Source organism: Oncorhynchus nerka, linkage group LG14 (assembly GCF_034236695.1).
Source record: "Oncorhynchus nerka isolate Pitt River linkage group LG14, Oner_Uvic_2.0, whole genome shotgun sequence".
Lineage (NCBI taxonomy): Eukaryota > Metazoa > Chordata > Actinopteri > Salmoniformes > Salmonidae > Oncorhynchus > Oncorhynchus nerka.
In genome coordinates, this window is record NC_088409.1 from 23,233,989 (window position 1) to 23,261,788 (window position 27,800).

The 27,800-nt window shown below is 46.8% G+C and overlaps 1 pseudogene; it reads right to left on the reverse strand.

The window, feature by feature from the left end:
* Window positions 1–24,719: 24,719 nt before the first annotated feature.
* The window catches only part of LOC135574970 (neuronal acetylcholine receptor subunit alpha-7-like), an 11,103-nt pseudogene continuing 8,022 nt past the window's right edge, over window positions 24,720–27,800 (reverse strand).

Consider the following 27,800-nt stretch of genomic DNA (forward strand, 5'->3'; position numbering starts at 1 on the left):
TTAACTACTCTCTGTCTCTGTTAACTACTCTCGGTCTCTGTTAACTACTCTCTGACTCTGCGTCTCTGTTAACTACTCTCTGTCTCTGCGTCCCTGTTAACTACTCTCTGTCTCTGTTAACTACTCTCGGTCTCTGTTAACTACTCTCTGTCCCTGCGTCCCTGTTAACTACTCTCTGTCTCTGTTAACTACTCTCGGTCTCTGTTAACTACTCTCTGTCTCTGCGTCTCTGTTAACTACTCTCTGTCTCTGCGTCCCTGTTAACTACTCTTTGTCTCTGTTAACTACTCTCGGTCTCTGTTAACTACTCTCTGTCTCTGCATCCCTGTTAACTACTCTCTGTCCCTGCGTCTCTGTTAACTGCTCTCTGTCTCTGCGTCTCTGTTAACTACTCTCTCCCTCTGCATCCCTGTTAACTACTCTCTGTCTCTGCATCCCTGTTAACTACTCTCTGTCTCTGCGTCTCTGTTAACTACTCTCGGTCTCTGTTAACTACTCTCTGTCTCTGCATCCCTGTTAACTACTCTCTGTCTCTGCATCCCTGTTAACTACTCTCTGTCTCTGCGTCTCTGTTAACTACTCTCTGTCTCTGTTAACTACTCTCTCCCTCTGCGTCTCTGTTAACTACTCTCTGTCTCTGCATCTTTGTTAACTACTCTGTCCCTCTGCGTCTCTGTTAACTACTCTCTCTCTTCGTCTCTGTTAACTACTCTCTGTCTCTGTTAACTACTCTCTCCCTCTGTTAATTACTCTCTGTCTCTGCGTCTCTGTTAACTACTCTCTGTCTCTGCGTCTCTGTTAACTACTGTCTGTCTCTGTTAACTACTGTCTGTCTCTGTTAACTACTCTCTGTCTCTGTTAACTACTCTCTGTCTCTGTTAACTACTCTCTGTCTCTGCGTCTCTGTTAACTACTCTCTGTCTCTGCGTCTCTGTTAACTACTCTCTGTCTCTGTTAACTACTCTCTGTCTCTGTTAACTACTCTCTGTCTCTGCGTCTCTGTTAACTACTCTCTGTCTCTGTTAACTACTCTCTGTCTCTGTTAACTACTCTCTGTCTCTGCGTCTCTGTTAACTACTCTCTGTCTCTGTTAACTACTCTCTGTCTCTGTTAACTACTCTCTGTCTCTGTTAACTACTCTCTGTCTCTGTTAACTACTCTCTGTCTCTGTTAACTACTCTCTGTCTCTGTTAACTACTCTCTGTCTCTGTTAACTACTCTGTCTCTGTTAACTACTCTCTCCCTCTGCGTCTCTGTTAACTACTCTCTGTCTCTGTTAACTACTCTCTGTCTCTGCGTCTCTGTTAACTACTCTCTGTCTCTGTTAACTACTCTCTGTCTCTGCGTCTCTGTTAACTACTCTCTGTCTCTGTTAACTACTCTCTGTCTCTGCGTCTCTGTTAACTACTCTCTGTCTCTGTTAACTACTCTCTGTCTCTGTTAACTACTCTCTGTCTCTTTTAACTACTCTGTCTCTGTTAACTACTCTCTGTCTCTGTTAACTACTCTCTGTCTCTGCGTCTCTGTTAACTACTCTCTGTCTCTGCATCTCTCCCTCTCCTTCCCTTCCTCCACCTCTCCCTCTGCATCTCTGTTAACTACTCTCTCCCTCTGCGTCTCTGTTAACTACTCTCTGTCTCTGTTAACTACTCTCTGTCTCTGCGTCTCTGTTAACTACTCTCTGTCTCTGTTAACTACTCTCTGTCTCTGTTAACTACTCTCTGTCTCTGTTAACTGCTCTCTGTCTCTGTTAACTACTCTCGGTCTCTGTTAACTACTCTCGGTCTCTGTTAACTACTCTCTGTCTCTGTTAACTACTCTCTGTCTCTGTTAACTACTCTCTGTCTCTGTTAACTACTCTCTGTCTCTGCGTCTCTGTTAACTACTCTCGGTCTCTGTTAACTACTCTCTGTCTCTGTTAACTACTCTCTGTCTCTGCGTCTCTGTTAACTACTCTCTCGTTCTCTGTTAACTACTCTCTGTCTCTGCGTCTCTGTTAACTACTCTCTGTCTCTGTTAACTACTCTCGGTCTCTGTTAACTACTCTCTGTCTCTGCATCCCTGTTAACTACTCTCTGTCCCTGCGTCTCTGTTAACTGCTCTCTGTCTCTGCGTCTCTGTTAACTACTCTCTCCCTCTGCATCTCTGTTAACTACTCTCGTTCTCTGTTAACTACTCTCTGTCTCTGCGTCTCTGTTAACTACTCTCTGTCTTTGTTAACTACTCTCGGTCTCTGTTAACTACTCTCTGTCTCTGCATCCCTGTTAACTACTCTCTGTCTCTGCATCTCTGTTAACTACTCTCGGTCTCTGTTAACTACTCTCTGTCTCTGCATCTCTGTTAACTACTCTCTGTCTCTGCGTCTCTGTTAACTACTCTCTGTCTCTGTTAACTACTCTCTGTCTCTGTTAACTACTCTCTGTCTCTGTTAACTACTCTCTGTCTCTGCGTCTCTGTTAACTACTCTCTGTCCCTGCGTCCCTGTTAACTACTCTCTGTCTCTGTTAACTACTCTCGGTCTCTGTTAACTACTCTCTGACTCTGCGTCTCTGTTAACTACTCTCTGTCTCTGCGTCCCTGTTAACTACTCTCTGTCTCTGTTAACTACTCTCGGTCTCTGTTAACTACTCTCTGTCCCTGCGTCCCTGTTAACTACTCTCTGTCTCTGTTAACTACTCTCGGTCTCTGTTAACTACTCTCTGTCTCTGTTAACTACTCTGTCTCTGTTAACTACTCTCTCCCTCTGCGTCTCTGTTAACTACTCTCTGTCTCTGTTAACTACTCTCTGTCTCTGTTAACTACTCTCTGTCTCTGCGTCTCTGTTAACTACTCTCTGTCTCTGTTAACTACTCTCTGTCTCTGCGTCTCTGTTAACTACTCTCTGTCTCTGTTAACTACTCTCTGTCTCTGTTAACTACTCTCTGTCTCTTTTAACTACTCTGTCTCTGTTAACTACTCTCTGTCTCTGTTAACTACTCTCTGTCTCTGCGTCTCTGTTAACTACTCTCTGTCTCTGCATCTCTCCCTCTCCTTCCCTTCCTCCACCTCTCCCTCTGCATCTCTGTTAACTACTCTCTCCCTCTGCGTCTCTGTTAACTACTCTCTGTCTCTGTTAACTACTCTCTGTCTCTGCGTCTCTGTTAACTACTCTCTGTCTCTGTTAACTACTCTCTGTCTCTGTTAACTACTCTCTGTCTCTGTTAACTACTCTCTGTCTCTGTTAACTACTCTCGGTCTCTGTTAACTACTCTCGGTCTCTGTTAACTACTCTCTGTCTCTGTTAACTACTCTCTGTCTCTGTTAACTACTCTCTGTCTCTGTTAACTACTCTCTGTCTCTGCGTCTCTGTTAACTACTCTCGGTCTCTGTTAACTACTCTCTGTCTCTGTTAACTACTCTCTGTCTCTGCGTCTCTGTTAACTACTCTCGTTCTCTGTTAACTACTCTCTGTCTCTGCGTCTCTGTTAACTACTCTCTGTCTCTGTTAACTACTCTCGGTCTCTGTTAACTACTCTCTGTCTCTGCATCCCTGTTAACTACTCTCTGTCCCTGCGTCTCTGTTAACTGCTCTCTGTCTCTGCGTCTCTGTTAACTACTCTCTCCCTCTGCATCTCTGTTAACTACTCTCGTTCTCTGTTAACTACTCTCTGTCTCTGCGTCTCTGTTAACTACTCTCTGTCTTTGTTAACTACTCTCGGTCTCTGTTAACTACTCTCTGTCTCTGCATCCCTGTTAACTACTCTCTGTCTCTGCATCTCTGTTAACTACTCTCGGTCTCTGTTAACTACTCTCTGTCTCTGCATCTCTGTTAACTACTCTCTGTCTCTGCGTCTCTGTTAACTACTCTCTGTCTCTGTTAACTACTCTCTGTCTCTGTTAACTACTCTCTGTCTCTGTTAACTACTCTCTGTCTCTGCGTCTCTGTTAACTACTCTCTGTCCCTGCGTCCCTGTTAACTACTCTCTGTCTCTGTTAACTACTCTCGGTCTCTGTTAACTACTCTCTGACTCTGCGTCTCTGTTAACTACTCTCTGTCTCTGCGTCCCTGTTAACTACTCTCTGTCTCTGTTAACTACTCTCGGTCTCTGTTAACTACTCTCTGTCCCTGCGTCCCTGTTAACTACTCTCTGTCTCTGTTAACTACTCTCTGTCTCTGCGTCTCTGTTAACTACTCTCGGTCTCTGTTAACTACTCTCTGTCTCTGTTAACTACTCTCGGTCTCTGTTAACTACTCTCTGTCTCTGCATCCCTGTTAACTACTCTCTGTCCCTGCGTCTCTGTTAACTGCTCTCTGTCTCTGCGTCTCTGTTAACTACTCTCTCCCTCTGCATCCCTGTTAACTACTCTCTGTCTCTGCATCCCTGTTAACTACTCTCTGTCTCTGCGTCTCTGTTAACTACTCTCGGTCTCTGTTAACTACTCTCTGTCTCTGCATCCCTGTTAACTACTCTCTGTCTCTGCATCCCTGTTAACTACTCTCTGTCTCTGCGTCTCTGTTAACTACTCTCTGTCTCTGTTAACTACTCTCTCCCTCTGCGTCTCTGTTAACTACTCTCTGTCTCTGCATCTTTGTTAACTACTCTGCGTCTCTGCGTCTCTGTTAACTACTCTCTCTCTTCGTCTCTGTTAACTACTCTCTGTCTCTGTTAACTACTCTCTCCCTCTGTTAACTACTCTCTGTCTCTGCGTCTCTGTTAACTACTCTCTGTCTCTGCGTCTCTGTTAACTACTCTCTGTCTCTGTTAACTACTGTCTGTCTCTGTTAACTACTCTCTGTCTCTGTTAACTACTCTCTGTCTCTGTTAACTACTCTCTGTCTCTGCGTCTCTGTTAACTACTCTCTGTCTCTGCGTCTCTGTTAACTACTCTCTGTCTCTGTTAACTACTCTCTGTCTCTGTTAACTACTCTCTGTCTCTGTTAACTACTCTCTGTCTCTGCGTCTCTGTTAACTACTCTCTGTCTCTGTTAACTACTCTCTGTCTCTGTTAACTACTCTCTGTCTCTGTTAACTACTCTCTGTCTCTGTTAACTACTCTGTCTCTGTTAACTACTCTCTCCCTCTGCGTCTCTGTTAACTACTCTCTGTCTCTGTTAACTACTCTCTGTCTCTGCGTCTCTGTTAACTACTCTCTGTCTCTGTTAACTACTCTCTGTCTCTGCGTCTCTGTTAACTACTCTCTGTCTCTGTTAACTACTCTCTGTCTCTGCGTCTCTGTTAACTACTCTCTGTCTCTGTTAACTACTCTCTGTCTCTGTTAACTACTCTCTGTCTCTTTTAACTACTCTGTCTCTGTTAACTACTCTCTGTCTCTGTTAACTACTCTCTGTCTCTGCGTCTCTGTTAACTACTCTCTGTCTCTGCATCTCTCCCTCTCCTTCCCTTCCTCCACCTCTCCCTCTGCATCTCTGTTAACTACTCTCTCCCTCTGCGTCTCTGTTAACTACTCTCTGTCTCTGTTAACTACTCTCTGTCTCTGCGTCTCTGTTAACTACTCTCTGTCTCTGTTAACTACTCTCTGTCTCTGTCAACTACTCTCTGTCTCTGTTAACTACTCTCTGTCTCTGTTAACTACTCTCTGTCTCTGTTAACTACTCTCTCCCTCTGCGTCTCTGTTAACTACTCTCTGTCTCTGTTATCTACTCTCTGTCTCTGTTAACTACTCTCTGTCTCTGTTAACTACTCTCTCTCTCTGCGTCTCTGTTAACTACTCTCTCTCTCTGCGTCTCTGTTAACTACTCTCTGTCTCTGTTCACTACTCTCTCCCTCTGCGTCTCTGTTAACTACTCTCTGTCTCTGTTAACTACTCTCTCCCTCTGCGTCTCTGTTAACTACTCTCTGTCTCTGCATCTCTCCCTCTCCTTCCCTTACTCCACCTCTCCCTCTGCGTCTCTGTTAACTACTCTCTGTCTCTGCGTCTCTGTTAACTACTCTCTGTCTCTGCGTCTCTGTTAACTACTCTCTGTCTCTGTCTCTGTTAACTACTCTCTGTCTCTGTCTCTGTTAACTGTCTCTGCGTCTCTGTTAACTACTCTCTGTCTCTGCGTCTCTGTTAACTACTCTCTGTCTCTGTCTCTGTTAACTACTCTCTGTCTCTGTTAACTACTCTCTCCCTCTGCGTCTGTTAACTACTCTCTGTCTCTGCATTTCTCCCTCTCCTTCCTTCCTCCACCTCTCCTCTGTTAACTACTCTCTCCTCTGTGTCCCTGTTAACTACTCTCTGTCTCCTCATCTCTCCCTCTCCTTCCTTCCTCCACCTCTCCCTCTGTTAACTACTCTCTGTCTATGTTAACTCTGTGTCCCTGTTAACTACTCTCTGTCTCCTCATCTCTCCCTCTCCTTCCCTTCCTCCACCTCTCCTCTGTGTCCCTGTTAACTACTCTCTGTCTCTGTTATCTCTCCCTCTCCTTCCCTTCCTCCAACTCTCCCTCTGTTAACTACTCTCTGTCTCTGCGTCTCTGTTAACTACTTTCTCCCTCTGTCTCTGTTAACTACTCTCTGTCTCTGTTAACTACTCCCTGTCTCTTCCCTTCCTTCTCTCTGTCTCTGTTAACTACTCTGTCTCTGCGTCTCCTTTAACTACTCTCTGTCTCTGTTAACTACTCTCGGTCTCTGTTAACTACTCTCTGTCTCTGCGTCTCTGTTAACTACTCTCTGTCTCTGTTAACTACTCTCTGTCTCTGCGTCCCTGTTAACTACTCTCTGTCTCTGTTAACTACTCTCGGTCTCTGTTAACTACTCTGTCTCTGCGTCTCTGTTAACTACTCTCTGTCTCTGTTAACTACTCTCTGTCTCTGTTAACTACTCTCTGTCTCTGTTAACTACTCTCGGTCTCTGTTAACTACTCTCTGTCTCTGTTAACTACTCTCTGTCTCTGCGTCTCTGTTAACTACTCTCTGTCTCTGTTAACTACTCTCTGTCTCTGTTAACTACTCTCTGTCTCTGTCTCTGTTAACTACTTCTCTCTCAACTACTCTCTCTCTGTTAACTACTCTCTGTCTAACTACTCTCTGTCTGTTAACTACTGCTGTCTCTGTTAACTACTCTCGTCTCTGTTAACTACTCTCTGTCTCTGTTAACTACTCTCTGTCTCTGTTAACTACTCTCTGTCTCTGTTAACTACTCTCTGTCTCTCTGTCTCTGTTAACTACTCTCTGTCTCTCTGTTAACTACTCTCGTCTCTGTTAACTACTCTCTGTCTCTGTTAACTACTCTCTGTCTCTGTTAACTACTCTCTGTCTCTGTTAACTACTCTCGGTCTCTGTTAACTACTCTCTGTCTCTGTTAACTACTCTCTGTCTCTGTCTGTTAACTACTCTCGGTCTCTGTTAACTACTCTCTGTCTCTGTTAACTACTCTCTGTCTCTGCGTCTCTGTTAACTACTCTCGGTCTCTGTTAACTACTCTCTGTCTCTGTTAACTACTCTCTGTCTCTGTCTCTGTTAACTACTCTCGTCTCTGTTAACTACTCTCTGTCTCTGTTAACTACTCTCTGTCTCTGTTAACTACTCTCTGTCTCTGTTAACTACTCTCTGTCTCTGTTAACTACTCTCTGTCTGTCTCTGTTAACTACTCTGTCTCTGTCTCTGCTGTCTCTGTTAACTACTCTCTGTCTCTGCGTCTCTGTTAACTACTCTCTGTCTCTGTTAACTACTCTCTGTCTCTGTTAACTACTCTCTGTCTCTGCTCTCTGTTAACTACTCTCTCGGTCTCTGTTAACTACTCTCTGTCTGTCTGTTAACTACTCTCTGTCTCTGCGTCTCTGTTAACTACTCTCTGTCTCTGTTAACTCTCCTGTTAACTACTCTCTGTCTCTGTCTGTCTCTGTTAACTACTCTCTGTCTCTGTTAACTACTCTCTGTCTCTGTTAACTACTCTCTGTCTCTGCGTCTCTGTTAACTACTCTCTCTGTCTCTGTTAACTACTCTCTGTCTCTGTTAACTACTCTCTGTCTCTGTTAACTACTCTCTGTCTCTGTGTCTCTGTTAACTACTCTCTGTCTCTGTTAACTACTCTCTGTCTCTGTTAACTACTCTCTGTCTCTGCGTCTCTGTTAACTACTCTCTGTCTCTGTTAACTACTCTCTGTCTCTGTTAACTACTAACTACTCTCTGTCTCTGCGTCTCTGTTAACTACTCTCTGTCTCTGTTAACTACTCTCTGTCTCTGTTAACTACTCTCTGTCTGTCTCTGTTCTGTTAACTACTCTGTCTCTCGTCTAACTGTTAACTCTCTCTCTGCATCTCTGTTAACTACTCTCTGTCTCTGTTAACTACTCTCTGTCTCTCTCTGTTAACTACTCTCTGTCTCTGTTAACTACTCTCTGTCTCTGCGTCTCTGTTAACTACTCTCTGTCTCTGTTAACTACTCTCTGTATCTGCGTCTCTGTTAACTACTCTCTGTCTCTGTTAACTACTCTCTGTCTCTGTTAACTACTCTCTGTCTCTGTTAACTACTCTGTCTCTGTTAACTACTCTCTCCCTCTGCGTCTCTGTTAACTACTCTCTGTCTCTGTTAACTACTCTCTGTCTCTGCGTCTCTGTTAACTACTCTCGGTCTCTGTTAACTACTCTCTCTGTCTCTGTTAACTACTCTCTGTCTCTGTTAACTCTCTGTTAACTACTCTCGGTCTCTGTTAACTACTCTCTGTCTCTGTTAACTACTCTCTGTCTCTGCGTCTCTGTTAACTACTCTCGGTCTCTGTTAACTACTCTCTGTCTCTGTTAACTACTCTCTGTCTCTGCGTCTCTGTTAACTACTCTCGGTCTCTGTTAACTACTCTCTGTCTCTGTTAACTACTCTCTGTCTCTGCGTCTCTGTTAACTACTCTCTGTCTCTGTTAACTACTCTCTGTCTCTGTTAACTACTCTCTGTCTCTGTTAACTACTCTCTGTCTCTGTCTCTGTTAACTACTCTCTGTCTCTGCTCTCTGTTAACTACTCTCGTCTCTGTTAACTACTCTCTGTCTCTGTTAACTACTCTCTGTCTCTGCGTCTCTGTTAACTACTCTCGTCTCTGTTAACTACTCTCTGTCTCTGTTAACTACTCTCTGTCTCTGCGGCTCTGTTAACTACTCTCTGTCTCTGTTAACTACTCTCTGTCTCTGTTAACTACTCTCTGTCTCTGTTAACTACTCTCTGTCTCTGCGTCTCTGTTAACTACTCTCTGTCTCTGTTAACTACTGTCTGTCTCTGTTAACTACTCTCTGTCTCTGTTAACTACTCTCTGTCTCTGTTAACTACTCTCTGTCTCTGCGTCTCTGTTAACTACTCTCTGTCTCTGTTAACTACTCTCTGTCTCAGTTAACTACTCTCTGTCTCTGTTAACTACTCTCTGTCTCTGTGTCTCTGTTAACTACTCTCTGTCTCTGTTAACTACTCTCTGTCTCTGTTAACTACTCTCTGTCTCTGTTAACTACTCTCTGTCTCTGTTAACTACTCTCTGTCTCTGCGTCTCTGTTAACTACTCTCTGTCTCTGTTAACTACTCTCTGTCTCTGTTAACTACTCTCTGTCTCTGTTAACTACTCTCTGTCTCTGCGTCTCTGTTAACTACTCTCTGTCTCTGTTAACTACTCTCTGTCTCTGTTAACTACTCTGTCTCTGTTAACTACTCTCTCCCTCTGCATCTCTGTTAACTACTCTCTGTCTCTGTTAACTACTCTCTGTCTCTGCGTCTCTGTTAACTACTCTCTGTCTCTGTTAACTACTCTCTGTCTCTGCGTCTCTGTTAACTACTCTCTGTCTCTGTTAACTACTCTCTGTATCTGCGTCTCTGTTAACTACTCTCTGTCTCTGTTAACTACTCTCTGTCTCTGTTAACTACTCTCTGTCTCTTTAACTACTCTGTCTCTGTTAACTACTCTCTGTCTCTGTTAACTACTCTCTGTCTCTGCGTCTCTGTTAACTACTCTCTGTCTCTGCATCTCTCCCTCTCCTTCCCTTCCTCCACCTCTCCCTCTGCGTCTCTGTTAACTACTCTCTCTCTGCACTCTCCCTCTCCTTCCCTTCCTCCACCTCTCCCTCTGCGTCTCTGTTAACTACTCTCTGTCTCTGTTAACTACTCTCTGTCTCTGCGTCTCTGTTAACTACTCTCTGTCTCTGTTAACTACTCTCTGTCTCTGCGTCTAACTACTCTCTGTCTCTGCGTCTCTGTTAACTACTCTCTGTCTCTGTTAACTACTCTTTCCCTCTGCTCTGCGTCTCTGTTAACTACTCTCTGTCTCTGTTAACTACTCTCTCCCTCTGCGTCTCTGTTAACTACTCTCTGTCTCTGTTAACTACTCTCTGTCTCTGTTAACTACTCTCTCTGTCTCTGTTAACTACTCTCTGTCTCTGTTAACTACTCTCTGTCTCTGCGTCTCTGTTAACTACTCTCGGTCTCTGTTAACTACTCTCTGTCTCTGTTAACTACTCTCTGTCTCTGCGTCTCTGTTAACTACTCTCTGTCTCTGTTAACTACTCTCTGTCTCTGTTAACTCTCTGTCTTAACTACTCTCTGTCTCTGTTAACTACTCTCTGTCTCTGTTAACTACTCTCTGTCTCTGTTAACTACTCTCTGTCTCTCTCTCTGTTAACTACTCTCTGTCTCTGCGTCTCTGTTAACTACTCTCGGTCTCTGTTAACTACTCTCTGTCTCTGTTAACTACTCTCTGTCTCTGCGTCTCTGTTAACTACTCTCTGTCTCTGTTAACTACTCTCTGTCTCTGTTAACTACTCTCTGTCTCTGCGGCTCTGTTAACTACTCTCTGTCTCTGTTAACTACTGTTAACTACTCTCTGTCTCTGTTAACTACTCTCTGTCTCTGTTAACTACTCTCTGTCTCTGTTAACTACTCTCTGTCTCTGCGTCTCTGTTAACTACTCTCTGTCTCTGTCTCTGTTAACTACTCTCGGTCTCTGTTAACTACTCTGTCTCTGTTAACTACTCTCTGTCTCTGCGTCTCTGTTAACTACTCTCTCTCTGTCTCTCTCTGTCTCTGTTAACTACTCTGTCTCTGCGGCTCTGTTAACTACTCTCTGTCTCTGTTAACTCTCTCTGTCTCTGTTAACTACTCTCGGTCTCTGTTAACTACTCTCTGTCTCTGTTAACTACTCTCTGTCTCTGCGTCTCTGTTAACTACTCTCTGTCTCTGTTAACTACTCTCTGTCTCTGTTAACTACTCTCTGTCTCTGTCTCTGTTAACTACTCTCTCTCTGTTAACTACTCTCTGTCTCTGTTAACTACTCTCTGTCTCTGCGTCTCTGTTAACTACTCTCTGTCTCTGTTAACTACTCTCTGTCTCTGTTAACTACTCTCTGTCTCTGTTAACTACTCTCTGTCTCTGCGTCTCTGTTAACTACTCTCTGTCTCTGCGTCTCTGTTAACTACTCTCTGTCTCTGTTAACTACTCTCTGTCTCTGTTAACTACTCTCTGTCTCTGCGTCTCTGTTAACTACTCTCGGTCTCTGTTAACTACTCTCTGTCTCTGTTAACTACTCTCTGTCTCTGCGTCTCTGTTAACTACTCTCTGTCTCTGTTAACTACTCTCTGTCTCTGCGTCTCTGTTAACTACTCTCTGTCTCTGTTAACTACTGTCTGTCTCTGTTAACTACTCTCTGTCTCTGTTAACTACTCTCTGTCTCTGTTAACTACTCTCTGTCTCTGCGTCTCTGTTAACTACTCTCTGTCTCTGTTAACTACTCTCTGTCTCAGTTAACTACTCTCTGTCTCTGTTAACTACTCTCTGTCTCTGTGTCTCTGTTAACTACTCTCTGTCTCTGTTAACTACTCTCTGTCTCTGTTAACTACTCTCTGTCTCTGCGTCTCTGTTAACTACTCTCTGTCTCTGTTAACTACTCTCTGTCTCTGTTAACTACTCTCTGTCTCTGTTAACTACTCTCTGTCTCTGCGTCTCTGTTAACTACTCTCTGTCTCTGTTAACTACTCTCTGTCTCTGTTAACTACTCTCTGTCTCTGTTAACTACTCTGTCTCTGTTAACTACTCTCTCCCTCTGCATCTCTGTTAACTACTCTCTGTCTCTGTTAACTACTCTCTGTCTCTGCGTCTCTGTTAACTACTCTCTGTCTCTGTTAACTACTCTCTGTCTCTGCGTCTCTGTTAACTACTCTCTGTCTCTGTTAACTACTCTCTGTATCTGCGTCTCTGTTAACTACTCTCTGTCTCTGTTAACTACTCTCTGTCTCTGTTAACTACTCTCTGTCTCTTTTAACTACTCTGTCTCTGTTAACTACTCTCTGTCTCTGCGTCTCTGTTAACTACTCTCTGTCTCTGTTAACTACTCTCTGTCTCTGCGTCTCTGTTAACTACTCTCGGTCTCTGTTAACTACTCTCTGTCTCTGTTAACTACTCTCTGTCTCTGCGTCTCTGTTAACTACTCTCTGTCTCTGTTAACTACTCTCTGTCTCTGTTAACTACTCTCTGTCTCTGCGTCTCTGTTAACTACTCTCGGTCTCTGTTAACTACTCTCTGTCTCTGTTAACTACTCTCTGTCTCTGCGTCTCTGTTAACTACTCTCGGTCTCTGTTAACTACTCTCTGTCTCTGTTAACTACTCTCTGTCTCTGCGTCTCTGTTAACTACTCTCTGTCTCTGTTAACTACTCTCTGTCTCTGTTAACTACTCTCTGTCTCTGTTAACTACTCTCTGTCTCTGCGTCTCTGTTAACTACTCTCTGTCTCTGCGTCTCTGTTAACTACTCTCTGGTCTCTGTTAACTACTCTCTGTCTCTGTTAACTACTCTCTGTCTCTGCGTCTCTGTTAACTACTCTCGGTCTCTGTTAACTACTCTCTGTCTCTGTTAACTACTCTCTGTCTCTGCGGCTCTGTTAACTACTCTCTGTCTCTGTTAACTACTCTCTGTCTCTGTTAACTACTCTCTGTCTCTGTTAACTACTCTCTGTCTCTGCGTCTCTGTTAACTACTCTCTGTCTCTGTTAACTACTGTCTGTCTCTGTTAACTACTCTCTGTCTCTGTTAACTACTCTCTGTCTCTGTTAACTACTCTCTGTCTCTGCGTCTCTGTTAACTACTCTCTGTCTCTGTTAACTACTCTCTGTCTCAGTTAACTACTCTCTGTCTCTGTTAACTACTCTCTGTCTCTGTGTCTCTGTTAACTACTCTCTGTCTCTGTTAACTACTCTCTGTCTCTGTTAACTACTCTCTGTCTCTGTTAACTACTCTCTGTCTCTGTTAACTACTCTCTGTCTCTGCGTCTCTGTTAACTACTCTCTGTCTCTGTTAACTACTCTCTGTCTCTGTTAACTACTCTCTGTCTCTGTTAACTACTCTCTGTCTCTGCGTCTCTGTTAACTACTCTCTGTCTCTGTTAACTACTCTCTGTCTCTGTTAACTACTCTGTCTCTGTTAACTACTCTCTCCCTCTGCATCTCTGTTAACTACTCTCTGTCTCTGTTAACTACTCTCTGTCTCTGCGTCTCTGTTAACTACTCTCTGTCTCTGTTAACTACTCTCTGTCTCTGCGTCTCTGTTAACTACTCTCTGTCTCTGTTAACTACTCTCTGTATCTGCGTCTCTGTTAACTACTCTCTGTCTCTGTTAACTACTCTCTGTCTCTGTTAACTACTCTCTGTCTCTTTTAACTACTCTGTCTCTGTTAACTACTCTCTGTCTCTGTTAACTACTCTCTGTCTCTGCGTCTCTGTTAACTACTCTCTGTCTCTGCATCTCTCCCTCTCCTTCCCTTCCTCCACCTCTCCCTCTGCGTCTCTGTTAACTACTCTCTGTCTCTGCACCTCTCCCTCTCCTTCCCTTCCTCCACCTCTCCCTCTGCGTCTCTGTTAACTACTCTCTGTCTCTGTTAACTACTCTCTGTCTCTGCGTCTCTGTTAACTACTCTCTGTCTCTGTTAACTACTCTCTGTCTCTGCGTCTCTGTTAACTACTCTCTGTCTCTGCGTCTCTGTTAACTACTCTCTGTCTCTGTTAACTACTCTTTCCCTCTGCGTCTCTGTTAACTACTCTCTGTCTCTGTTAACTACTCTCTCCCTCTGCGTCTCTGTTAACTACTCTCTGTCTCTGTTAACTACTCTCTGTCTCTGTTAACTACTCTCGGTCTCTGTTAACTACTCTCTGTCTCTGTTAACTACTCTCTGTCTCTGCGTCTCTGTTAACTACTCTCGGTCTCTGTTAACTACTCTCTGTCTCTGTTAACTACTCTCTGTCTCTGCGTCTCTGTTAACTACTCTCGGTCTCTGTTAACTACTCTCTGTCTCTGTTAACTACTCTCTGTCTCTGCGTCTGTTAACTACTCTCTGTCTCTGTTAACTACTCTCTGTCTCTGTTAACTACTCTCTGTCTCTGTTAACTACTCTCTGTCTCTGCGTCTCTGTTAACTACTCTCTGTCTCTGCGTCTCTGTTAACTACTCTCGGTCTCTGTTAACTACTCTCTGTCTCTGTTAACTACTCTCTGTCTCTGCGTCTCTGTTAACTACTCTCGGTCTCTGTTAACTACTCTCTGTCTCTGTTAACTACTCTCTGTCTCTGCGGCTCTGTTAACTACTCTCTGTCTCTGTTAACTACTCTCTGTCTCTGTTAACTACTCTCTGTCTCTGTTAACTACTCTCTGTCTCTGTTAACTACTCTCTGTCTCTGTTAACTACTCTCTGTCTCTGCGTCTCTGTTAACTACTCTCTGTCTCTGCGTCTCTGTTAACTACTCTCGGTCTCTGTTAACTACTCTCTGTCTCTGTTAACTACTCTCTGTCTCTGCGTCTCTGTTAACTACTCTCGGTCTCTGTTAACTACTCTCTGTCTCTGTTAACTACTCTCTGTCTCTGCGGCTCTGTTAACTACTCTCTGTCTCTGTTAACTACTCTCTGTCTCTGTTAACTACTCTCTGTCTCTGTTAACTACTCTCTGTCTCTGCGTCTCTGTTAACTACTCTCTGTCTCTGTTAACTACTGTCTGTCTCTGTTAACTACTCTCTGTCTCTGTTAACTACTCTCTGTCTCTGTTAACTACTCTCTGTCTCTGCGTCTCTGTTAACTACTCTCTGTCTCTGTTAACTACTCTGTCTCAGTTAACTACTCTCTGTCTCTGTTAACTACTCTCTGTCTCTGTGTCTCTGTTAACTACTCTCTGTCTCTGTTAACTACTCTCTGTCTCTGTTAACTACTCTCTGTCTCTGTTAACTACTCTCTGTCTCTGTTAACTACTCTCTGTCTCTGCGTCTCTGTTAACTACTCTCTGTCTCTGTTAACTACTCTCTGTCTCTGTTAACTACTCTCTGTCTCTGTTAACTACTCTCTGTCTCTGCGTCTCTGTTAACTACTCTCTGTCTCTGTTAACTACTCTCTGTCTCTGTTAACTACTCTCTGTCTCTGTTAACTACTCTGTCTCTGTTAACTACTCTCTCCCTCTGCATCTCTGTTAACTACTCTCTGTCTCTGTTAACTACTCTCTGTCTCTGCGTCTCTGTTAACTACTCTCTGTCTCTGTTAACTACTCTCTGTCTCTGCGTCTCTGTTAACTACTCTCTGTCTCTGTTAACTACTCTCTGTATCTGCGTCTCTGTTAACTACTCTCTGTCTCTGTTAACTACTCTCTGTCTCTGTTAACTACTCTCTGTCTCTTTTAACTACTCTGTCTCTGTTAACTACTCTCTGTCTCTGTTAACTACTCTCTGTCTCTGCGTCTCTGTTAACTACTCTCTGTCTCTGCATCTCTCCCTCTCCTTCCCTTCCTCCACCTCTCCCTCTGCGTCTCTGTTAACTACTCTCTGTCTCTGCACCTCTCCCTCTCCTTCCCTTCCTCCACCTCTCCCTCTGCGTCTCTGTTAACTACTCTCTGTCTCTGTTAACTACTCTCTGTCTCTGCGTCTCTGTTAACTACTCTCTGTCTCTGCGTCTCTGTTAACTACTCTCTGTCTCTGTTAACTACTCTTTCCCTCTGCGTCTCTGTTAACTACTCTCTGTCTCTGTTAACTACTCTCTGTCTCTGTTAACTACTCTCTGTCTCTGTTAACTACTCTCGGTCTCTGTTAACTACTCTCTGTCTCTGCGTCTCTGTTAACTACTCTCGGTCTCTGTTAACTACTCTCTGTCTCTGCATCTCTGTTAACTACTCTCTGTCTCTGCGTCCCTGTTAACTACTCTCTGTCTCTGTTAACTACTCTCGGTCTCTGTTAACTACTCTCTGTCTCTGCATCCTTGTTAACTACTCTCTGTCCCTGCGTCTCTGTTAACTGCTCTCTGTCTCTGCGTCTCTGTTAACTACTCTCTCCCTCTGCATCCCTGTTAACTACTCTCTGTCTCTGCATCCCTGTTAACTACTCTCTGTCTCTGCGTCTCTGTTAACTACTCTCGGTCTCTGTTAACTACTCTCTGTCTCTGCATCCCTGTTAACTACTCTCTGTCTCTGCATCCCTGTTAACTACTCTCTGTCTCTGCGTCTCTGTTAACTACTCTCTGTCTCTGTTAACTACTCTCTCCCTCTGCGTCTCTGTTAACTACTCTCTGTCTCTGCATCTTTGTTAACTACTCTCTGTCTCTGTTAACTACTCTCTCCCTCTGCGTCTCTGTTAACTACTCTCTCCCTCTGCGTCTCTGTTAACTACTCTCTCCCTCTGCGTCTCTGTTAACTACTCTCTCCCTCTGCGTCTCTGTTAACTACTCTCTCCCTCTGCGTCTCTGTTAACTACTCTCTCCCTCTGCGTCTCTGTTAACTACTCTCTCCCTCTGCGTCTCTGTTAACTACTCTCTCTCTTCGTCTCTGTTAACTACTCTCTGTCTCTGTTAACTACTCTCTCCCTCTGCGTCTCTGTTAACTACTCTCTGTCTCTGCATCTCTGTTAACTACTCTCTGTCCCTGCGTCTCTGTTAACTACTCTCTGTCTCTGCGTCTCTGTTAACTACTCTCTGTCTCTGTTAACTACTCTCTGTCTCTGTTAACTACTCTCTGACTCTGCGTCTCTGTTAACTACTCTCTGTCTCTGTTAACTACTCTCTGTCTCTGTTAACTACTCTCTGTCTCTGCGTCTCTGTTAACTACTCTCTGTCTCTGCGTCTCTGTTAACTACTCTCTGTCTCTGTTAACTACTGTCTGTCTCTGTTAACTACTCTCTGTCTCTGTTAACTACTCTCTGTCTCTGTTAACTACTCTCTGTCTCTTCGTCTCTGTTAACTACTCTCTGTCTCTGTTAACTACTCTCTGTCTCTGTTAACTACTCTCTGTCTCTGTTAACTACTCTCTGTCTCCACGTCTCTGTTAACTACTCTCTGTCTCTGTTAACTACTCTCTGTCTCTGTTAACTACTCTCTGTCTCTGTTAACTACTCTGTCTCTGTTAACTACTCTCTCCCTCTGCGTCTCTGTTAACTACTCTCTGTCTCTGTTAACTACTCTCTGTCTCTGTTAACTACTCTCTGTCTCTGCGTCTCTGTTAACTACTCTCTGTCTCTGCATCTCTCCTTCTCCTTCCCTTCCTCCACCTCTCCCTCTGCATCTCTGTTAACTACTCTCTCCCTCTGCGTCTCTGTTAACATTTACATTTACATTTAAGTCATTTAGCAGACGCTCTTATCCAGAGCGACTTACAAATTGGTGCGTTCACCTTATGACATCCAGTGGAACAGCCACTTTACAATAGTGCATCTAAATCTTTTAAGGGGGGGGTGAGAAGGATTACTTTATCCTATCCTAGGTATTCCTTAAAGAGGTGGGGTTTCAGGTGTCTCCGGAAGGTGGTGATTGACTCCGCTGTCCTGGCGTCGTGAGGGAGTTTGTTCCACCATTGGGGGGCCAGAGCAGCGAACAGTTTTGACTGGGCTGAGCGGGAACTGTACTTCCTCAGTGGTAGGGAGGCGAGCAGGCCAGAGGTGGATGAACGCAGTGCCCTTGTTTGGGTGTAGGGCCTGATCAGAGCCTGGAGGTACTGAGGTGCCGTTCCCCTCACAGCTCCGTAGGCCAGCACCATGGTCTTGTATCGGATGCGAGCTTCAACTGGAAGCCAGTGGAGAGAGCGGAGGAGCGGGGTGACGTGAGAGAGCTTGGGAAGGTTGAACACCAGACGGGCTGCGGCGTTCTGGATGAGTTGTAGGGGTTTAATGGCACAGGCAGGGAGCCCAGCCAACAGCGAGTTGCAGTAATCCAGACGGGAGATGACAAGTGCCTGGATTAGGACCTGCGCCGCTTCCTGTGTGAGGCAGGGTCGTACTCTGCGGATGTTGTAGAGCATGAACCTACAGGAACGGGCCACCGCCTTGATGTTAGTTGAGAACGACAGGGTGTTGTCCAGGATCACGCCAAGGTTCTTAGCGCTCTGGGAGGAGGACACAATGGAGTTGTCAACCGTGATGGCGAGATCATGGAACGGGCAGTCCTTCCCGGGAGGAAGAGCAGCTCCGTCTTACCGAGGTTCAGCTTGAGGTGGTGATCCGTCATCCACACTGATATGTCTGCCAGACATGCAGAGATGCGATTCGCCACCTGGTCATCAGAAGGGGAAAGGAGAAGATTAATTGTGTGTCGTCTGCATAGCAATGATAGGAGAGACCATGTGAGGTTATGACAGAGCCAAGTGACTTGGTGTATAGCGAGAATAGGAGAGGGCCTAGAACAGAGCCCTGGGGACGCCAGTGGTGAGAGCGCGTGGTGATGAGACAGATTCTCGCCATGCCACCTGGTAGGAGCGACCTGTCAGGTAGGACGCAATCCAAGCGTGGGCCGCGCCGGAGATGCCCAACTCGGAGAGGGTGGAGAGGAGGATCTGATGGTTCACAGTATCGAAGGCAGCCGATAGGTCTAGAAGGATGAGAGCAGAGGAGAGAGAGTTAGCTTTAGCAGTGCGGAGCGCCTCCGTGATACAGAGAAGAGCAGTCTCAGTTGAATGACTAGTCTTGAAACCTGACTGATTTGGATCAAGAAGGTCATTCTGAGAGAGATAGCGGGAGAGCTGGCCAAGGACGGCACGTTCAAGAGTTTTGGAGAGAAAAGAAAGAAGGGATACTGGTCTGTAGTTGTTGACATCGGAGGGATCGAGTGTAGGTTTTTTCAGAAGGGTGCAACTCTCGCTCTCTTGAAGACGGAAGGGACGTAGCCAGCGGTCAGGGATGAGTTGATGAGCGAGGTGAGGTAAGGGAGAAGGTCTCCGGAAATGGTCTGGAGAAGAGAGGAGGGGATAGGGTCAAGCGGGCAGGTTGTTGGGCGGCCGGCCGTCACAAGACGCGAGATTTCATCTGGAGAGAGAGGGGAGAAAGAGGTCAGAGCACAGGGTAGGGCAGTGTGAGCAGAACCAGCGGTGTCGTTTGACTTAGCAAACGAGGATCGGATGTCGTCGACCTTCTTTTCAAAATGGTTGACGAAGTCATCTGCAGAGAGGGAGGAGGGAGGGGGAGGGGAGGAGGATTCAGGAGGGAGGAGAAGGTGGCAAAGAGCTTCCTAGGGTTAGAGGCAGATGCTTGGAATTTAGAGTGGTAGAAAGTGGCTTTAGCAGCAGAGACAGAAGAGGAAAATGTAGAGAGGAGGGAGTGAAAGGATGCCAGGTCCGCAGGGAGGCGAGTTTTCCTCCATTTCCGCTCGGCTGCCCGGAGCCCTGTTCTGTGAGCTCGCAATGAGTCGTCGAGCCACGGAGCGGGAGGGGAGGACCGAGCCGGCCTGGAGGATAGGGGACATAGAGAGTCAAAGGATGCAGAAAGGGAGGAGAGGAGGGTTGAGGAGGCAGAATCAGGAGATAGGTTGGAGAAGGTTTGAGCAGAGGGAAGAGATGATAGGATGGAAGAGGAGAGAGTAGCGGGGAGAGAGAGCGAAGGTTGGGACGGCGCGATACCATCCGAGTAGGGGCAGTGTGGGAAGTGTTGGATGAGAGCGAGAGGGAAAAGGATACAAGGTAGTGGTCGGAGACTTGGAGGGGAGTTGCAATGAGATTAGTGGAAGAACAGCATCTAGTAAAGATGAGGTCGAGCGTATTGCCTGCCTTGTGAGTAGGGGGGGAAGGTGAGAGGGTGAGGTCAAAAGAGGAGAGGAGTGGAAAGAAGGAGGCAGAGAGGAATGAGTCAAAGGTAGACGTGGGAGGTTAAAGTCGCCCAGAACTGTGAGAGGTGAGCCGTCCTCAGGAAAGGAGCTTATCAAGGCATCAAGCTCATTGATGAACTCTCCGAGGGAACCTGGAGGGCGATAAATGATAAGGATGTTAAGCTTGAAAGGGCTGGTAACTGTGTCAGCATGGAATTCAAAGGAGGCGATAGACAGATGGGTAAGGGGAGAAAGAGAGAATGACCACTTGGGAGAGATGAGGATCCCGGTGCCACCACCCCGCTGACCAGAAGCTCTCGGGGTGTGCGAGAACACGTGGGCGGACGAAGAGAGAGCAGTAGGAGTAGCAGTGTTATCTGTGGTGATCCATGTTTCCGTCAGTGCCAAGAAGTCGAGGGACTGGAGGGAGGCATAGGCTGAGATGAACTCTGCCTTGTTGGCCGCAGATCGGCAGTTCCAGAGGCTACCGGAGACCTGGAACTCCACGTGGGTCGTGCGCGCTGGGACCACCAGATTAGGGTGGCCGCGGCCACGCGGTGTGGAGCGTTTGTATGGTCTGTGCAGAGAGGAGAGAACAGGGATAGACAGACACATAGTTGACAGGCTACAGAAGAGGCTACGCTAATGCAAAGGAGATTGGAATGACAAGTGGACTACACATCTCGAATGTTCAGAAAGTTAAGCTTACGTAGCAAGAATCTTATTGACTAAAATGATTAAAATGATACAGTACTGCTGAAGTAGGCTAGCTGGCAGTGGCTGCGTTGTTGACTTTGTAGGCTAGCTGGCAGTGGCTGCGTTGTTGACACTACACTAATCAAGTCGTTCCATGAGTGTGATAGTTTCTACAGTGCTGCTATTCGGGGGCTAGCTGGCTAGCTAGCAGTGGTGATTACGTTACGTTGCGTTAAAAGAACGACAATAGCTGGCTAGCTAACCTAGAAAAACGCTCTAGACTACACAATTATCTTTGATACAAAGACGGCTATGTAGCTAGCTATGTAGCTAGCTACGATCAAACAAATCAAACCGTTGTACTGTAATGTAATGAAATGAATTTAAAATGTGATACTACCTGTGGAGCGAAGCGGAATGCGACCGGGTTGTTGGGTGAGGAAGTTCTATTCGGTAGACGTTGGCTAGCTGTTGGCTAGCTAGCAGTGTCTCCTACGTTAAGGACGACAAATAGCTGGCTAGCTAACCTCGGTAAATTAAGATAATCACTCTAAGACTACACACTCTAAACTACACAATTATCTTGGATACGAAGACGGCAAAGACAACTATGTAGCTAGCTAACACTACACTAATCAAGTCGTTCAGTTGAGTGTAATAGTTTTTACAGTGTTGCTATTCGCTAGACGGTGGACGTTTGCTAGCTGGCTAGCTGGCTAGCTGCTGGGCAGATAGCAGTGTAGACTACGTTAGGACGACGAAATACGATAATTACGCAATTATCTTTGATACAAAGACGGCTATGTAGCTAGCTAAGAAGAAATTGCTAAGATTAGACAAATCAAACCGTTGTACTATAATGAAATGGAATGAAATGTAATACTACCTGCGGACCGAAGTGCGGACCGAAGTAACTACTCTCTGTCTCTGCACCTCTCCCTCTCCTTCCCTTCCTCCACCTCTCCCTCTGCGTCTCTGTTAACTACTCTCTGTCTCTGTTAACTACTCTCTGTCCCTGTTAACTACTCTCTGTCTCTGTTAACTACTCTCTGTCTCTGTTAACTACTCTCTGTCTCTGTCAACTACTCTCTGTCTCTGTTAACTACTCTCTGTCTCTGTTAACTACTCTCTCCCTCTGCGTCTCTGTTAACTACTCTCTGTCTCTGTTAACTACTCTCTCCCTCTGCGTCTCTGTTAACTACTCTCTGTCTCTGCGTGTCTGTTAACTACTCTCTGTCTCTGTTAACTACTCTCTCCCTCTGCGTCTCTGTTAACTACTCTCTGTCTCTGTTAACTACTCTCTGTCTCTGCGTCTCTGTTAACTACTCTCTGTCTCTGTTAACTACTCTCTGTCTCTGCGTCTCTGTTAACTACTCTCTGTCTCTGTTAACTACTCTCTGTTAACTACTCTCTGTCTCTGTTAACTACTCTCTGTCTCTGTTAACTACTCTCTGTCTCTGTTAACTACTCTCTGTCTCTGTGTCTCTGTTAACTACTCTCTGTCTCTGCAACTCTCCCTCTCCTTCCCTTCCTCCACCTCTCCCTCTGCATCTCTGTTAACTACTCTCTCCCTCTGCGTCTCTGTTAACTACTCTCTGTCTCTGCACCTCTCCCTCTCCTTCCCTTCCTCCACCTCTCCCTCTGCGTCTCTGTTAACTACTCTCTGTCTCTGTTAACTACTCTCTGTCTCTGCGTCTCTGTTAACTACTCTCTGTCTCTGTTAACTACTCTCTGTCTCTGTTAACTACTCTCTGTCTCTGTCAACTACTCTCTGTCTCTGTTAACTACTCTCTGTCTCTGTTAACTACTCTCTCCCTCTGCGTCTCTGTTAACTACTCTCTGTCTCTGTTAACTACTCTCTGTCTCTGTTAACTACTCTCTGTCTCTGTTAACTACTCTCTGTCTCTGTTAACTACTCTTTCCCTCTGCGTCTCTGTTAACTACTATCTCTCTCTGCGTCTCTGTTAACTACTCTCTGTCTCTGTTAACTACTCTCTCCCTCTGCGTCTCTGTGAACTACTCGCTGTCTCTGCGTCTCTGTTAACTACTCTCTGTCTCTGTTAACTACTCTCTCCCTCTGCGTCTCTGTTAACTACTCTCTGTCTCTGCATCTCTCCCTCTCCTTCCCTTCCTCCACCTCTCCCTCTGCGTCTCTGTTAACTACTCTCTGTCTCTGCATCTCCGTTAACTACTCTCTGTCTCTGCGTCTCTGTTAACTACTCTCTGTCTCTGTTAACTACTTTTTCCCTCTGCGTCTCTGTTAACTACTCTCTGTCTCTGTTAACTACTCTCTCCCTCTGCGTCTCTGTTAACTACTCTCTGTCTCTGTTAACTATTCTTTCCCTCTGCGTCTCTGTTAACTACTCTCTGTCTCTGTTAACTACTCTCTCCCTCTGCGTCTCTGTTAACTACTCTCTGTCTCTGCGTCTTCGATCGGAGGGAGACTGTCCAGAAAAGACATAGAAAAGTAGAAAATAAGATTATTTATTTTGAGATGCAAAACGTAGACTGACACCTATTGTAGTTCCTCCAGACAGTCTGCCAACAACCAGTTATGTTTTATTTATTAAAAGTATTATTTGAAAATGACAGTGAGCGAGAAAGAGAGAACAGAGAAAGTTTCTCTTGCCAGAATCTGGTGCCAAAATCAACATGTTTTTTTGTGAATAATTCACACGTCAGTGGGTCTTTTGGCTGCAGCAGTGCTGAGCTGAGGCCTGCCCAGTTTGAGCTCGGATCACTCTGTCCAATTCCCACCATCATACCACATTCATTAACACATGGCCAAAGGACAATAACATCATCATCAGTGAAGGATTGGACACATAACTCCCTACATTAGCCAAACTGGGCATGAAGACCCAGAAGACAGAAGAATTGCACAGTAAGCACTTTGAATTTGGGCAGGCCACATATCTGATTTATACTGACGTTTTAATCATTAAGGTGACACTCTTATCCATAGCCACAAAGTTCAGATGAACAGCAGTATTCAAAACAGTTCCACCATGTAGAATCACAAGTTCACTTTTTGTAACATGATGAGGTGACAAGAAACTCAAGTGACTGTCCAGTTTCCACATGGTAAGTCTGTACAGCCATAGTCCATTAAGATAGCAACGGTCCTCTCCTCCCTCCTCTTCCCCCTCTCTCCTCTTCCCCCTCTCTCCTCTTCCCCCTCTCTCCTCCTCCCCCTCTCTCCTCTTCCCCCTCTCTCCTCCTCCCCCTCTCTCCTCCTCCCCCTCTCTCCTCTTCCCCTTCTCTCCTCCCCCTCTCTCCTCCTCCCCCTCTCTCCTCTTCCCCCTCTCTCCTCCTCCCTCTCTCCTCCTCCCCCTCTCTCCTCCTCCTCCTCCCCCCCTCTCTCCTCTTCCCCCTCTCTCCTCCTCCCCCTCTCTCCTCCTCCTCCTCCCCCTCTCTCCTCTTCCCCTTCTCTCCTCCTCCCCTCTCTCCTCTTCCCCCTCTCCCCTCCTCCCCCTCTCTCCTCCTCCCCCTCTCTCCTCCTCCTCCTCCCCCTCTCTCCTCTTCCCCTTCTCTCCTCCTCCCCCTCTCTCCTCCTCCCCCTCTCTCCTCCTCCCCCTCTCTCCTCTTCCCCCTCTCTCCTCCTCCTCCTCCCCCTCTCCCTCTTCCCCTTCTCTCCTCCTCCCCCTCTCTCCTCTTCCCCCTCTCTCCTCCTCCCCCTCTCTCCTCTTCCCCTTCTCTCCTCCTCCCCCTCTCTCCTCTTCCCCCTCTCTCCTCCTCCCCCTCTCTCCTCTCCCCCTCTCTAGACCCCTTTCTCCTCTTCCCCCTCTCCACCTCCCCTCTCTCTTCCCCATCTATCCTCTCCCCCTTTCTCCTCTTCCCCCTCTCTCCTCCTCCCCCTCTCTCTTCCCCCTCTATCCTCCCCCTCTCTCCTCTCCCCTCTTCCACCTCTCTCCTCTTCCCCCTTTCTCCGCTTCCCCCTCTCCACCTCCCCTCTCTCTTCCCCATCTATCCTCTCCCCCTTTCTCCTCTTCCCCCTCTCTCCTCCCCCTCTTTCCTCTTCCCCTTCTCCCCACTCTCCTCTTCCCCCTCTCTCCTTCTCAGAAGAAGTCCTTGGAGGCGGCCTCCACAAAGTTGGGTGCGGCCATGAGGATGGTGATGGTACAAATGATGTTGAACACACTGAACCCCACCAGACACAGACGGTCGATGACCGCCGCTGCAAACTGCCACTTCTCCGCCACGCTCACCCTGCGGTCCTGCTCACGGAAACGATTGGCCAGGAACTGCACTTCCTCCAGCAGGGCCTGGAGCTGGGCCTCCACTACCCCAGCCTGGAACACCCTGGCCTGGGCATGGCAAGTACCCGCTTCACCTGCTCCAGCCCCAGCCTCCACACAGCTGGAGCCTGAGGGGTCAGGGTCCAGAGATGTGGGGGGTTGTGGAGGGGGGCTACCAAACATTGTGGAGGAGGGTGGGTGGTGATGGAGGATTGGGGTGTCAGAACCCCTTCCTCCTCTCCAGGTGACAGCAGGGTCTGGTTCAATAGGATTCTGGAAGCCAATGTAGGGCCGGTGTCCATTTGGCTGAGGGTGGGGGTGGGGGTGGAGGGTAGATTTGGGGTAGGGTGGATGTTAGGCTGGAGGTTTGGGTTATGGTTGGGATAGGACTGGAGGGTTGGGTTGGACGGTGGGTGTGGTAGGGGCTGACTGAGCTGGCTTAGACTGGCCTGCAGAGAGGTGAGGCTCTGGGGGAGGGTGGAGGGGGCTGGGGTGGTGGTGGTGGTAGGGGGAGAGAAGCAGGTCTTGGTCTGGGGGTTGGAGGGGCTGTGGTGGGGTGTGAGCTCACCCCACTCTCCTGGACGCTTCATCCTCAGAAACCAGGGAACCCACTGGAGTAGAACCAACTCAACCTGAGAGACACACATAGAGAGAGAGTAGGCAAGAGGACCCAGAGACCCATTGTGGCAGAAGAAACAGAGATAGGGAGAGGACACACACACATAGATAAGAGGAACCAGGGAATGTACTGCAGCAGAACATACTGCACCTGATAGAAGAGGACAGGACACACACAAGGTCCAGACATTCACAAATATGAGATGAACACACACACAGACAGTCACAGACACACGTCATAGTCAGTAGACAGACAGAGAGCCTCACCCATTGAGGCATGTCTCCACTGTTGGGGTCGTGGTGATGGTATTGAAGTACAACTACAGTCGCCACCACTGACATCCCTACGGTAACCATGGTACTCACAAAATACTGACCTAGGATGGAGACACAGTATTATACACACTGTAATGGAATAGGTTCCGTAGATTAGGTCTTAGGAGCATGATTAGACACTACCACTTCCACACTCCATCCCCAGGGGGCAGCACCAACAGGGTCAGGGCTGCGCTCTGCCAGGAAGCCTTCATAAGTCCACAGGTGCGAGCAATCAGGAGTGGCTTTAGGGCAAGTCTCTGAATGTCCTTGAGTGGCCCAGCCAGAGCCCGGACTTGAACCCGATCTAACATCTCTGGAGAGACCTGGAAATAGCTGTGCAGCAACGCTCCCCATCCAACCTGACAGAGCTTGAGATGATCTGCAGAGAAGAATGGGAGAAACTCCCCAAATACAGCTGTGCCATGCTCGTAGTGTCATACCCAAGACTCAATGTAGAATCGCTGCCAAAGGTGCTCCAACAAAGTACTGAGTAAAGGGTCTGAATACTTATGTAAATGTGATATTTATAAATTAGCAAACATTTCTAAAAACCTGTTTTAGCTTTGTCATTGTGGGATATTGTGTGTAAATTGATGAGTGGAAAAAACTATTTCATACATTTTATAATAAGGCTGTAACCTAACAAAATGTGGAAAAATTCAAGGGGTCTGAATACTTTCCGAAGTCACTGTATATATTAGCAGGCTAGTTAAATGCGTACGCACACCAGGCATGCGCACACACTTGCATACACACACACAGTTACTTACCTATCAGTGGTATGGAGTCTGAGGTAGCTGGCATAATCTCAGCCACCAGCAACATGAAGACAGTCAGAGAGAGAAGAACTGTAATGCCTGGAGAGAGATGGGGAAAAGGATATTATTACACTGGGAAATACAGCAATACTTGTGGGTAGTACAATTCTCCATCTCTCTGCCAACTCACCCCACGCATCCATCTCTCCCCCATCTCTGTCCTTCCCCTCCACACTCTCCTTCTCTCTCCCTCTATCACTGTCCTCCACCTCCCCACCCCTCTTCTCTCCCTCTATCACTGTCCTCCATCTCCCCACCCCTCATCTCTCCCTCTATCACTGTCCTCCATCTCCCCACCCCTCATCTCTCCCTCTATCACTGTCCTCCATCTCCCCACCCCTCTTCTCTCCCTCTATCACTGTCCTCCACCTCCCCACCCCTCTTCTCTCCCTCTATCACTGTCCTCCATCTCCCCACCCCTCTTCTCTCCCTCTATCACTGTCCTCCATCTCCCCACCCCTGTTCTCTCCCTCTATCACTGTCCTCCATCTCCCCACCCCTCTTCTCTCCCTCTATCACTGTCCTCCACCTCCCCACCCCTCTTCTCTCCCTCTATCACTGTCCTCCATCTCCCCACCCCTCTTCTCTCTATCACTGTCCTCCACCTCCCCACCCCTCTTCTTTCCCTCTATCACTGTCCTCCACCTCCCCACCCCTCTTCTTTCCCTCTATCACTGTCCTCCATCTCCCCACCCCTCATCTCTCCCTCTATCACTGTCCTCCATCTCCCCACCCCTCTTCTTTCCCTCTATCACTGTCCTCCACCTCCCCACCCCTCATCTCTCCCTCTATCACTGTCCTCCATCTCCCCACCCCTCTTCTTTCCCTCTATCACTGTCCTCCATCTCCCCACCCCTCTTCTCTCCCTCTATCTCTGTCCCTCCCCCCTACCCACACCCCTTCTCTCCCTCCATCTCTGTCCCTCCCCTACCCACACCCCTTTTCTCCCTCCATCTCTGTCCCTCCCCTACCCACACCCCTTCTCTCCCTCTATCACTGTCCCTTAGATCCCCGCCCCTCTTCTTTCCCTCTATCACTGTCCCTCACCTCCCTGCCCCCTTCTCTCCCTCCATCTCTGTCGCTCCCCTCTACTCTCTGTCTTTCTGATTGTAAACATTTAATAGAGTTTTTCTTGGAACACTGCAGA